Here is a 14,942-nt window from a genome sequence, read left to right on the forward strand (position 1 = left end):
CATTGCTGTGGTGTATAGTCCCTTGTCTAATAAGACAGTTGCGCCTCCTTTGTCGGCTGGTGTGATAATGATATTATTATCATTCCATAGCGATTGTAGAGCTTTTTGTTCTTCTGTCGAAATGTGTGTGTTCGGTCGTCTTGTGTTTAACTGGCTGGCAATGCTACACCTTTATTCTTGTGTGTTTTCCGTCGGTATTTTCTCAGTTAATAAGATGTGTTCCAGGGAACCTAGGAAGTTCATGTCGGATGCATCTTTGTGGTTGAATTTCATTCCTCTGGCGAGGATATTGTGTTCTGTGGTGGAGAGCTGTCTTTTGGATAAGTTGTAAACTCCGGATTGAGGTTTGTTAAAACGAGTTTTATACGAACTTATTACAGAAACAAACATTCTAACATCAGGCCAGAGAATCTTTTTCCTCATGCTCCGAGTCCTTTAAATTGTCATGGGCTTTTTATTCAAAAGTGGCTTCGGTCTAGCCACTCTACCATAAAGAGCCGATTTAAGAGTGCTGCTGAGATGGTTATCTTTCCTAAAGAGTTACCCAATCTCAGAAGAGAATTCTGAATCTCTGTTACAATGACCATTGGGTTTTTGGTCACCTCTCTGACCAAGGCCCTTCTTTCCAGGTCACTCAGATCTATGGACTGCCAATTCTAGGAAGAGATGCAGTGGTTTGAATCTTCTTCATTTTACAATTAAATCCACTGTGCTCCTGGGAACTCTCTTTTATAGCCTTGCCCTGATCTATACCTCACTACAGTTTGATCTGAGTTTTGCAGTGAGTTCCCTGGAATTCATGGCTTGATCATTGTCTGGACATGTATTGTGAATTATGGGACCTTCAGTACACAGGTGTGTGCCTTTCTAAATGCGGTCCAATCAATTTAGTTTACTACAGGTGGACTACAAACAAGATCTAGACACATCTCAAGGATAAGTAAAGCAAACAGTATGCACCTGACCACAATTTGGACTTCCCCCAAAAAAAAAAAAAAAAAAAAAAAAAAAAGGGTCTGAATACTTACATAAATGACAAATTTCAGTTTGATTTTTAATAAATTTCCATCCATCCATCCATTTCCCAACCCGCTGAATCCAAACACAGGGTCACGGGGGTCTGCTGGAGCCAATCCCAGCCAACACAGGGCACAAGGCAGGGAACCAATCCCGGGCAGGGTGCCAACCCACCGCAGGACACACACAAACACACTCACACACCAAGCACACACTAGGGCCAATTTAGAATCACCAATCCACCTAACCTGCATGTCTTTGGACTGTGGGAGGAAACCGGAGCGCCCGGAGGAAACCCACGCAGACACGGGGAGAACATGCAAACTCCACGCAGGGAGGACCCGGGAAGCGAACCCGGGTCTCCTAACTGCGAGGCAGCAGCGCTACCACTGCGCCACCGTGCCGCCTTTTTAATAAATTTGCAAATGCTTATGGAAACTTTCATCATGGGTTACTAAGTGTATATTGTTGGGTAAAAGTGGAATTGTATTTCATTTAAAATAAATCTACAACACGAAGTGTAATGAAAGTTAAGGGGTCTGAATACTTTCTGAATCCATGATTTTGTAAAAGTATATATTATATTTAGGGTTATTGGTGCAGCAGGGTGGCGAAGTGCTAGGTCAAATCCCACATTTCATCATTTAGGCACTGAGCTCCTGGCCCAACTCTGACAAACCTTAACTAGGGTAGTGAATATTTCATCTTACATAACAGGTTTATATAAAGTCTCTCACAGACACAAAGATTTTAATTTAACTGTAAATATCTTCCAATAGCAGATTTCATATTATGAATATAAAACATAGATGACTACCACACTTGATGTAAGTGATTCATGCCTTGATACTGTCTTCAGGAAGCTAATTTAAAACTGGACATCAATTTATCTGTAAAGTAAGAATACTTTAATTTTATGCGTTGCTGTGAAAAGTGGTAAACACTAACAGCTTTGTGATGAGTCCAGACGACTTATTTAAAAAAATCATGTGTAAACGATTTATTTTTTGGATTTCAGAATTTGAATCAGATGCAACTGATTGATTTATCAATAACTTAAATGTGTCCCTAGTATGTGAATATACTATTTACAATGCCCTCCATAATTACTGGCACCCTTAACAACTTAACAATGTCCAATTTAAATGGGAAACATGCTTCAGTTACATTGTTTCACATTAATTTCCAAGGGTGCCAACAATTGGGGCAAATGTGTTTTTGTTAAAAATATTAATTTCTTGATGAGGGCTTTGTTATCTTTGAATGAACTTGCATCAATTAAAAGTCAGATGTTTCTCATTTTTTCAGTGCAAGATAACGGTTCTTCAGCAAACTGTTTTTTTTTTCTAACCCTTCTTACTAATTTTTTTACAAGTGTTGCAAATAATAGTTGGTGGCACTGTATATTGCTATTTGCTGTAAATTTATCATCTTCATTTCAAGACAACTACTATATAAGATCTAATTTTCAGCAACAGCAGTATGTAATAAGCTACATTATAAATACATGCATGCTGTAATACAACATCCATCTTTTAAAAATATGCCTCATAGAAATACTATTTTTTATTTGTAAACTTGTCTACAGTAGAATAAAACACTTCCTTTTTTTATTACTGGGACAAAAAAGCTAAAACTGTGTTTATTGATATGTGCACAAGAAATTTAAATTTGAGATAAGAAGCAGTGTTCAAGAAATTAATATTTTACTTCTTTGCATATATGATTAACAAGTAAGCCCGCGATTCTCTAGAAAATCGTAAATCCAAGAATGGCAATCAGTTTCTGTTCCATCCGATATTTGGATGGATGACATATCATGGAGGGTGGGTGCGTCTGGGGAAATGTCATTTAATTAAATAAGCATATCTGTACTAAGGCGGTTTCGTTTTGTGGAGACGTGATTCCGTTGCCTTTGCTGACACCGACTGCTGGCAGAGTGGAGGACAGCAAGTTTAGGAGTGGGCGGTCACGTCCGGGCGGCTGTAGAACCTGGCGTGCACGCTTTACCTCATGTTTAGTTCACAGGTCGTGAAGTGGGCGCCACCTACTGAATCTGGGAAGCCGTTGCATTTGACTCTGGGGCGCCGCGGCGCATTTGTACTACAGCGGATCCTTTGTGTGGACGCCTCCATTCATTGTTGTTGCGTTCGTTCATTGTGTCTATCCATACGGGCTCCTTTTGTATTTCCGTTAGATGAGCTCTTTCATTGTGGAGCCGTGACGTGTTTGCTTCTCGTGTGTCTGAAGTGGGCGCCACCTAATGACTGTGGGAAGCCGCTGCGTTTGAGCGCAGTGCGCCTGCGTTTCAGTGCCTCCGTGCATAAATTAAACTGTGGTTTAGTAATATAGATAAGTCCATTTTGTGCTCCACTCATCCAGTTCAGGTGAGTGTAAGTCATTGTACAATCAAATTTAAAAGTACATTAAAGTTATATCAAACATATTATAGGCAGCATGAAGGTGCTTTATTCTCTGTTTAAATTATTTAAAATTTTATGAGTAAAACACTTATGATTTCAAAGCAACAGACTGACTTGGACAGACTCATAAATTTCCACTTTAACTCCAAACACTGGCTGCATTGTCAGTATATTTTTGGTTGTTGTCTTGTCATATGATGAAACTCCAACTGAAAAGTCTGGAAGTGTTTTGTTCTTCACAGACCGACACCACATTAATGACCATTTCTGGGGTCATTCAACTACTACAATCATTAATCATGTTATCTATAAAAATGAGTGAGCCAATTCTAAAGGACACCATGTCATTCATTCACTTACATTAAACAATACTATACTTTGGATTATCTGCAGTTTCTTCTTTTCATAAGTTCTTCGGTTAATAGGGTCAACTTTGCTAAAGGTTAATCTTTGTCTTATCTGTCCAACCACTATACTTAGTAGCAAATCCTAATTTGCTCCTTCTCCTTTTGGTACTGATGTGAGGTTTGCATCTTAGTTTGGTCTTCATACATTCTGTCCCTTTCATCCTTCACAAATTTTAATTATCTTCTCATCACCACCGAACTCTGTACGGTGTGTTCAATTTCAGTAGCAGTTTGACTTCAACTTTTCTTCTCAGTTCTGATCATTGTTATGTCATCAACTATAGTTTTTTTTGCTCAGCAAATTTGGGGCCACATGTATAACAACGTCCGTAGACTTCACTCTAAAATATGGTGTACACATAAAAAATTCAAATGCATAAAACTACAGTATGTGTAAGCAAAGTTCCACGCTCTTCCTCTTGATAAATCTCAATCAACATTAATTTTAACACAAATACACGTCCCTACAACCCCACCGCAACTACTCCCCGAATTTTGCATATTTGAATATGCAAATCAATATAAATAGCCCCTTCCATTCAGTGTTTTGTTAAAACACAATGGCAAAAGCACATGTAAAAAAAAAAAATATATAGAATGGAAGCAAGGAAAAACATACTATTTGCTGGCTTAGGCAGTGGTATAAACATCAAAGTAAACTGATGGAGAGTCACAACATGGCAAAGACACTCAAAGTTCAAGGCCAGAATGCCGCATATTGCCTGAAATAAAAAAAAAAAGTTGTGAGATATCAAAGTCGATGTGAAAAGGCGAGTGTCCAGAGTGTCATATAGAAGCATATTACGGCCACAGATAAGAAAAAAAACAAAAAAACAGGGACACAGTGGGGGAAAAAAGGGTCTATGTCAAGATTAAAGTTAAAATGTTGACTTTAACCTCGAAATTTCCACTTTAATGTTGTATTTTACTTTCTCATTAAAGTAGAATGTGGTAAACTTCATCTTAAAATCGATGTTTAATTTACTAGAGTTTCTCAAATCTCATCGTAACTAAAGACGCACATTAAATGCTTATTATTCTAAGTGTTCCATACCCAGTCGTTAAACACTACATGCTTCTTAAACGGGCTTTCTCTTATGCCAACAGAAGTGCAGAGGCAGTGATCGCCATACAGAATACATTACATTCATGATATTACAGCTCTCTGAACATTTTAGAATAATAAGATGTGTACTTGATATTTTCAAAATGAAATGCATTAAAGCATGTATTAAATATGTTGGGGCACGGTGGCACAGTGGTAACGATAAACTGGCATCCTCTCCAGGGATTGTTCCTGCCTCACACAAGATGCTTATTGTGGCATGTGCAACCCTGGATGGAATAATTTATTGCAGAAGTACTGCCTCTGTCAAATATACCAACCCCCAATTCCTGTCCTTCCGTTTCTTTCTCCACGCAACCAATCACCACACAATAGGTATCTGTAATAAATGTAAAACCAGCTGTAAGCTTAGAACACCGATTCTACGAAATTTTTAAGGAATACTGAAAAATCTTTGGTATACATTTTAAATTGTTCAATCTATCCATCCAGGGTTGTGCCAGTCCCAGCAAGCATAAAGCGCAAGGCAGGAATAATCCCTGGGCAGGGCGCCAGCTCATCTGTACCGCTGTGCCACTTAAATCCTAGTATTTAATGCATTTCATCATAAAAATGATATCAAGTATAAATCCTAGTATTCTAACTGCACACAGCTCCAACAGGATAGCTCGTGGAGATCTAAATTGACTTAGAAGTCAGCCATCATCATCTGTAAATAAGCACTCTCTTCAAATTCTCCCATTTGCGATGTCTTCTAAGAATGCTGAAGCAGCTGTGGTAGTTGGAATGGTCTTGCCATTCCATGCACCATTATACTGTTACAGAATGATTACAATCAAGTGAATTAAATTTGTAAGCGATAGGCAATTAATTTCGGTGCATTTAATAAAACCCACATAATTGATGCAAATCTAAAAAAGAAAGAGAAACGACACAGAAATAGTAGCACTGCTTTGACGCTGGGTGCTGCCAGTTTGCAAAAACAAGCAGAAAAGTGTGTACACATGGTGTGAGTATGCCATGAAAATGAGCATGGCACTACGCCAACTTTATTTTTATACATCTCAAAGTGAGCATGGAAACGGGCTTATGCAACATTTTTGTGCCCTTATTCTTTATAGAATGATAACTACAACAGCAGTTTCAATTATTTTCAAGATACTCCTAATATCCGATTTTGCTCTGCCCAATTTCTGTGCTGTGGTGCTGACTGAATCTGGATTTTTTTTTTTTCTTTCAGCACCTAAACTGTTTTCTTTTCTTTCACAGACAGTCCTCCATACTTCATCTTGACTGTCTCAAAACACTATGTAGAAGAGCAATGGCAAAATCTAGTATTATTTACTCATGTCTAAGTGCATGATCAGTGTAGCAGTGTCACAAATTACTACAAAATCACTGTTTTTAAAACATTCTTTACTTGGTTGCATCAAGTGTTGCCATTTTGAATCAGGGTGCTTTTGCATCATCCATCATCAGGGACACGACTGACCTGCACTATGTTATTCAAGTAAAGCTAAGACTCTACTATGAAAAAACAGTATATCAAGAAATTTCTTTCAAGGTTTTTTTTTTTTAACTTGTGGTTTGACTAACTCTTGATTCTAGACTTTAAGCACCATGTAGTCATTTTAATTTGGTAGAAGATTAGTCTTTTTGGTAATACTCTCTGATTAGCTCTGACTATTATTTTTCTTTGCATTTAAAAGTTGTTTCCCCACTTTACTCTGCCTAAAGCCACAACATACTTGATTATGTTAGCTGTAAACATTGAATTAGTTCAAACAAGCAGAAAGGACTTGACCTAACAGAGACATCTAGAAATTCATTTGCCCCATTAATTATGTTACTGATCCATATAAGCTGACACTCATCCACTGATATTTAACATTTACTTATACTCTAAAATTGGCCCATTACCATCCTGCACTTTAGAAAGGTACTACGTAAAAAGTTTGATGGACTTGGATATTCAACAGGTGCAGAAAGAACTCCTAATTTGTAATCTAACTTGTATTTTAAATAGTGTTGTTTCAGCTCTCTTGGGCTTATCCAAATGTAAAACACAACTGGTATAAAGGGCAGGGTCCACTCTCATAGGCTTAAAAAAGGAATATTTTTCTATTGAACATACAAAAATATTTGAAGTGTAATCTGCAGATATGCTTGCTTTGGAAGGGCATACAATTGCTGCCATATCAGTTTCCCAAAGTTCCAACTCCACATGCAAACCAGATGTTCTAAACCAGGGTTGTTCACCTTCTGCAATCCTGAAAGGCTGAAGTGGTTACAGGTTTTTCTTTGTGACATGTTCTTAATTAAATTACTTTAATGCTAATTGACATCTTTTGCCTTAATTTTAAATTATAGACTCATGTCCCTTAATGGTTCCTTTTAAGTTCTATGTAAAGGGAAGCCTAGTGATGGGGTCAAAAATTTGCTATTGAGTTACATTCAGATTCTGAATCTTTGAAAAACGTTAAAAATTTTGACTTTAGCATGGTGTCTAGATGTGTGTCCACGTAAACCTACGTACAAAGATCACTTCCAACAAATACTGATCTCTCTTTACCAAAGAATGTGTATCATGTTTGTCTTATTACAGGCTCCAGGCATTTTGTTTTTGATCCATTTCCTTTAAAAGAAGCTTGGCCTATGTATAATGATAACTTCCATAGGAACTATTCTATTTCACCTGGATTTTTGCAGTCTTCTCCATTTAATCATAGGACCAGGCATATTGGTTTGAAAAATTTTTGCATAAACAGTTTTTTAAGATCTTTTGCCTTATTTTTGCCATAAATATAGGTGTATAATTTATTTAAATATACACATACATAAACGGAGGCACACACAAGTGCAGACACGTCTACATGAACTAACACACTCAAAGAAATTTATAAGGGGAGATCAACGACAGCTTGTTTACCCTAACAGAACACATGCTGGATGATGAATAGTAAAAGAAAAACGCACACAAACTGCAGTCTGTAAATTAGAGTTTGTAGCTTGAGAAACAAATGCCGCACAGGTTCTCAGTTCCTTAAATACACACTAAATACCAGTATCAACTGAAGCAGAGAAAAGATTATTCCAGAATGCAAACCACAGTACACTTTTCCAGTCATCTTCCTTCCAATGTCTGTGTTCTTCTGCCCATTTCATTTCCATATAGTGCTTTTTCTATGATACTCTGCTTCTTTGGGTATACTCACACTGGCAATCCGTTCTGTGCCAGAGCACATTTGTCCGCATGCAACCCCCACAAAGTCTAGTTCGTTTGACTAGTGTGATCACACTGTTGCTGGGCCAACCACATCATACCCTGTTCTGCTTGGACGAGGTGAACCAGGGCATAGTTCACTAATATTTGGGAACAGTGTGATCGCTAAACGTGCTTGAGCATGGAAAACAGACACAACATCATTGATAAAACAAGTCAGATAGTGCAATTCTCCTTTCATTCAATACCATTTCAGTTAAAAACAGCTTTTTTTTTCCCTCACCTTACACATGAATATGAGTTTTAGTTGTCAAGAAAAGCTGCAAATTCCTCCCTTAATACCATTTGTCTCTGTAAAAACCTTCTTGTATGTGCAGCATGATTAACAGCAAAACACTGTGCTGCACATCTGTAAGAGGGTAGAGCATTCAGCTAAAGCCCAAATTGGTCTTGGACTTCTTGGCTCTTTCTCTGTCTTTTTCAAACTTCAAGTCCGCAATCTTGGTGTTACCTTTGATAGTAACCTCTCTTTTGAGAAAGAAGTAAATTATGTAGTCAAGAGCTGCTTTTTCCAACTTCGACTATTAGATAAGATAAAGCCTTTTTTTATCTTCTAGGGATCTTGAGATAGCTACTCATGTGTTTATTTTTTCTCGCCTCGATTACTGCAACTCGCTGTATTCTGGGATTAACAAATCCCTGATACACAGGTTACAGTTGGTCCAAAATGCTGCCGCTCGCTTTCTGGTTGGGGCAAGAAAGTATGACTCTGTTTCTCCTACTTTAGCTTCTTTACACTGGCTGCCTGTCAGTTTTTGAATTGATTTTAAAAATCTTGCTGCTAGTTTTTAAATCTTTACATGGGCTTGCTCCTGCCTACTTATCTGAACTGTGTGTTTTACATCAGCCATCTAAAGTGCTTAGATCTTCTCGTCAGCTGTCTCTGGTTGTCCCTCGTACCAAGTGTAAAACCAAGGGGGACAGGGCTTTTGCAGATGCTGCGCCTCGCCTGTGGAACTCTTTACCTCATCATATAAAGGAGTCGTCTACAATTGAACTGTTCAAAACAAGACTAAAAACTCATTTCTATTCACTTGCATTCCGTGACCTTCAGTAATACTGATGGTTTCCTCTTTGTGATTATATAACATTACTTCTATTTTTTATGTATTTTATTTTACATTCATATATTTTATTTCTATTTATGTTTTATGTTGTTTTGTTTTTCTTTTATTCAATTATTGTAAAGCACTTTGGCCACAGCATTACTATGTTGTTTTAAATGTGCTATATAAATAAATTGACATTGACATTATCCTGTCCTACATGACTCCAAAACATAAGTATAATCATTTTGGCATGCATGTTGTCCCTCATTTGTGCAGATCTTGCTTTGGTTTTACACAAAGTCGCGTTGTTATGACGAAAGTGTGCCTGGACCCAGAACTTTCAGTGCAGTGTGACTGCAGGCCAGTGGGGAAGTAGGGAGGGATTACAATCACGCTTAGGAATGGTATGGAACATTTGGCCAATTTTGAACCCAGAACTAAACTCTAGGAATTCCAGTACCTTGCAATCCAGGTGAACAGAATAAAAAGTTTCAGAGGTGCTAATGCAATTACAAAGGTTTCTCTAATAAAGAATTAGTATTTAAACATGACAAATTAAGGATAAGCTAAGGGAGCTGAATGAATAGGTGCTGAAAGTTGGTCTTTGTAGTTATATCAGTTACTTCAGGCAGTAATAGCAATTGGAAACACTAGAATGCCTTGGACGTATTTTTTAAATCAGTTTAATGGATAAAGGTAGTATTAGTTGCTATTAAAAACATGAAAATTTCTGGGTTTGTCCAAGGTTTTGACTGGTACTGTACTTCTGGTTAACTCGGCATAAAAGAAAGAGCAAAAGAATGTTCCTATAATACTGTGCAACAGAACTGAAGACAGGATTCCTGACCAATAATAATAATAATTATTATTATTTTCATTTATATAGTGCTTTTCTCATTACTTAAAGCGCTTTACATTGTGAGTGGGGAGCCACTTCAACCATCACTTAACAAACAACAGGGAGAACCGGATCTTTCATTCAAACACACAGTATTATGGGAATGTGCCTTTCTTATTCATCTTTTATGCAGAGTTATTCAGAAGTATTAATAACAATTCATTAGAAAAATGCATGTATTTTGAATGACCTAAGCATCAGAATGGATAACGAACATGCAGATTATGTGACACAAGTTGTGATTTTTTTTTCTTTTTCAATGGATGTTTTTTTCTTCATTTGCTGTTGTCTAGAGTTAACCACCATTGGGTCCTGTTCTCTTTGAAACTCGTTATGTCCTTTCTCTAGGAGAAGCAGGAGATTAAAAATTGTTCTTAATCACCATACAAAATACATGGGGTAAGTAACATACAAAAAATATATTATTTTTGGGTAGAGTGTCCCTTTAAAGAAAAAATAAACAAGGCAATTAGCATCAGAAACTGGTCACTGATTTAAAAAGTGGCAGGAAAAAAAACCTACAGCCACTGGGGCCCTGCTCCAGGATCAGAGTTGGACATTCTTGTTCTAAATCAGCAGAAAGTAGACAAAGGAAAAGCAAATCCGAAAAGCTCAAAGATAAAGTTCAGTGGACCATAAAAGGCCAATATCATCCGAAGCAGTGTTTCTTAAACTATGGCTTTGGTCCCTAACATGTTTGTGGTGAGTCATACTAAGATTGTATTGTAAATTTGGCCCAGTTAATTCTAGCACAATTCTGTGCAGAGATAAACCACTCGCTATTTATTGCGGCAATATGTGACAACGCCACAGACAGCTTTTGTTTCTGTAGCATGAACATAAAAGACATGTTTCCCCACTTCGCATCTCACAACCTACTAAACATTTAAACTGAGAAGACTACCAGCTAACACATGCATAAGAACAGAGGCAAAAGGAGGGACTGACTAGTATGTGAGGTGAAGGGACCACTGCACTAGATTCAAATGTCAAAATGAAAATGACAGAACAAGGATGAAATGATTTTCAAGGAGTTATGAAGGCAAGGGAATCAGGTGGGTGCATATACAATACATAGTGCCATGGCAGTATTAAATGCTAAATGCAGTTTTAATGACCATGAATAACTGCCCAGAGGCTCACGGTAGATTTGTTTTTACAGCACACAATGAATCTGTAACAGAGGTGCAAAGAATAAATTGTATTAAGTTTACTGTGCTTCAGTGAGGAAGATTTCCTTCTTGTGACAGTATTTTAAAGTGGTTCAATAAATGATTGTCTACTGGTAGTGTAAAGGATGTGTTTGTTAGACCACTGACAACTGTAACAACACCTGAAAATTCCAAAATAATAAAACAAGCAGTAGACATTCAGCACAATGTCAGTTGGTACAGTTAAACATTTCAAACCATTCGCCAAATTATCCTATCTTGCATATAAAATACAAACAGTACACTTTACCGATAATTCAGCTTTAAAATAAAAAAAAAATTAAAAAAACAGTTAATTGAATTGTTAAATGGAAACTAGAGTCTGTTTAATTATTTGCGAACTAATGTAGAAAAAAGTACTGTTAATGCTAGAGCTCACTTGAAAAAAGTTATTTTTATTAAAAAAACTTATTAATGCCACCTAAGTGAGCTGCATCAATTAATTAATTTTTGATCTAATACATTCTTTAAATGGTGACACGAGTCAATCGAAAACACTTTGGTGCCCTTTAATAATTTCTCTCTCAGCTTTACTAAAGCTTACAAGACGCATTTCCACTGGTGGTGACATATGGCAGGTATTTATTTCTGTTTTGAATGATGAGAATTGTTTTTAATAAATCTTTGCATTTATATAGCACTTTTCTCACTACTCAAAGCGCTCAGCAATTGCAGGTTAAGGGCCTTGCTGAAGGGCCCAATAGAGCAGAGTCCCTATTGGCATTTACGGGATTCGAACCGGCAACCTTCCGATTGCCAGTGCAGATCCCTAGCCTCAGAGCCACCACTCCGCCCAAGCCTGATGTTCCCTGTCTGGAGCTTGCATGTTCTCCTCATGTTCACATGGAGTTTAATCTGGGTGCTCTGGTTTCTTCCCACATTCCAAAGACATATAGGTTAGGTTGATGGCCGAAGCTAATTTGTACCTATTGTGTGTTCACCCTGAGATGGACAGGCATCTTGACTTGGGGATTGTGCCTTCCTTGCACCCAATGCCTGCTGAGATCGGCTCTAGCCTCCTCACAACCATGCTTAGAAAAGCGGGTTACAAAGCTGCAGTATTGTTATAAAAACAGGTGTGTTTCCAACATTTATCTTTTATTAATAATCACGTGAGAAATTATTGAAAATTACTCGTGCCAAAATTAAATGCAACCCAATGTACGTGCTGCGTTTATTCTGGCACGTTTTACCGTATCACAATTAAAAACCTATCAACCAAATGTCTGATTGCTTTTCACTACAGCGCACAATTTCATGTCAGTTTTAAAAGCAGTACAAAACCACACTGCATTTTACTTCATGTTCATAAATCGCAGATCATAACTAAAAGCAAACGTAATGTATTTCGCTTGGTGGCTTACATTTCGCTTAGTGCCTTCTCCGAGTGTACTGCACTTCGATTCAAGACCACACATTAACAGGGTTGCCAAATACTTTAGTCGAAATCTCCCTACCAGCAAGCCTACCCACCCCCATAATTTTAATCTTCCATAAGAAATATTTCCGAAAGAAAACAAAAATAGGTACTTTTTAATTATTTGGCCATTACTGTTTGTCTCTTTATGACTAGTCGTCGTTTGTCCGTGCGGCACTAGAAATCTTTAAGATGCTAAGCCTCTTCTTGGGTCCTAGTGCACTAACGATTTTCTAATTCGGGTCATTATAGTAAAAAGTTTATGAACCCTTGCGCTAGAAGCATGTACGTCAATATAAAAGTCCAGTCCTTACTCGCCATCCAGCTCATCTACATGTGTGCAATCGCAAGGGCAGCTGACACTGGACAGACGGGTGTGATATGCATCCAATCAGGGAGCTAGGGTTTATTTAGGAGTTATGTTGATCTACAAACAGGAAGATATGGTGGTGCCTTTGAAGAAAAATTCTGAAATAAAAAAATAAATAAACGGTCTGTCTTGTTTACTTTGCACACAACCGCACATTACAAAGGCACCGCAGCCTGGCGCCCGCCTGCTTTGTGCCCAGCTGCATTCGGCCGGCTGCCAGGCGGTCTCGAAGCTCATCGTGCAGGGGGCTTCACTGCACGAGATCTATGTCTGTTAGTGTAGTACACGCGGTGCTAAAAAAAAAAAAAGGCAATGATCTCAAACCCAGCAAGGCGGTCAACATCACGATGTGCAAAAGAAAAAAAAGCTGAAAGCCTACTAGCAACCCCGCCCCCTCTCCCTAGTGACACCACAACATCAAAAAACCCCACATCAGTGCTTTTTCGCTGCCTGCCCCAGTGAAGCGCCTCTGACACCCCCTCCTGCTCCCATACTGTTTACTAGTGTTGCCGTAGCATCCTTGGGTGCAAATTAAAAGCCGAACTCACATGTGCAACATCGTCTCGGTCCTCGGAGCTCAGCTCCCGGTGTGCGGCTGTCTTGTGTCTCGGGCCAGCTCGAGCCCTCGATCCGCTCGCTGACTCTCGCCGAGTTGTGGGTGCGCCCGTGGAACGACTGTGCGGCTTTTCCTCTTCTAGGATTTTTCGAGCGCACACATCCACCAGCACCAGTCTTCCCCTTCTTGTTGCACTCCCCACCTCCCAGAGAAAGCAAGACTAAAGGCCTCAGGTTGACATTTGCCGTCAATGGGGTCAGAGTTTACACGCAGCCAACGAGCGAAGATGAGCGGCAAGAAGGAACGAGGAGGCTGGAGGACCGCTCCGGAGGAGGACGAGGAGGCGGTGGGAGCGCGGCTGGGGATGCGCGAGGAATGCTACGCCACATTGCTGCCATTAGGTGGCGATTGCACATACACTTGTTGAGTGAATCGTAGCGCCGGGAAGCGCGAGTTAAGAAAAGATACGTGAGAAGACTTTGTAATTACAACAAAGTACAGTATTCTGTACTCTAAATGAAGCAATTGTGGGAATCTGGGGCAAACTACAGAGACACGTAGTTGAAACAGAAACTTTGATAACCTTAAAGATGTATCTGGATTAGATATTGGGACATCTTAGCTATTACCTAAACATGATGGACTAAATGGTCTTGTTCGTCTGATTTCTTATGTAATTAAAATGCTGATTTCTTAAAAACATACAGTTGTATTACAATGTATAAAAAGTCCAACTAACTGTAAAGCGCAGAAAACTGTTAAATTATGGTATTAAAATTAATTACATTAAAAAATGAGCCAAAACAACGTGTCCATCAGTGGCATGTCTGAACTTTTGAGTGTCATAGACAACTTTAACGAATCGGTGGTACCTGTTACTACTATTACTGATGAACTATAGCAGGGATGTCAAACTCCATTCCTGGTGGGCAGCAGTGGCTGCTGGTTTTCATTCTAACCATCGTCTTAATTAGTGACCAGTTTTTGCTGCTAATTAACTTCTTTTCCTTAATTAGCTTGACTCAGGCCCCTTAGTTCTTTTTTTTCCTTAATTAACAACCAAACAATAATGAGACAGAAAACAAGCCACCGCAGGACCAGTTCACCTGTGCCCATCACACAATATCTGAAAACAAAGAAAGATGAAAGTCTCAGGAATGCTGATGTGCTCAGTTCCCCAAAACATTTTACGAGTGCTCTTAGAAAAGAGAAAATTAGCAATTTCAGAAATGTCTGCTATGGCAC

The 14,942-nt window shown here is 38.6% G+C and overlaps 1 protein-coding gene across 1 annotated transcript in view; it reads right to left on the reverse strand.

The window, feature by feature from the left end:
- Positions 1-14,031, reverse strand: part of frs3 (fibroblast growth factor receptor substrate 3) — a 30,294-nt gene extending 16,263 nt beyond the window's left edge. Inside the window, exon 1 of the mRNA XM_028796623.2 lies at positions 13,690-14,031. The gene's annotated coding sequence lies outside the window, so the exon portion shown is untranslated. The remainder of the gene's footprint in view (positions 1-13,689) is intronic.
- Positions 14,032-14,942: the final 911 nt, after the last annotated feature.

The sequence above is a fragment of the Erpetoichthys calabaricus genome, chromosome 3 (genome assembly GCF_900747795.2).
Source record: "Erpetoichthys calabaricus chromosome 3, fErpCal1.3, whole genome shotgun sequence".
In the NCBI taxonomy this organism is placed as follows: domain Eukaryota; kingdom Metazoa; phylum Chordata; class Cladistia; order Polypteriformes; family Polypteridae; genus Erpetoichthys; species Erpetoichthys calabaricus.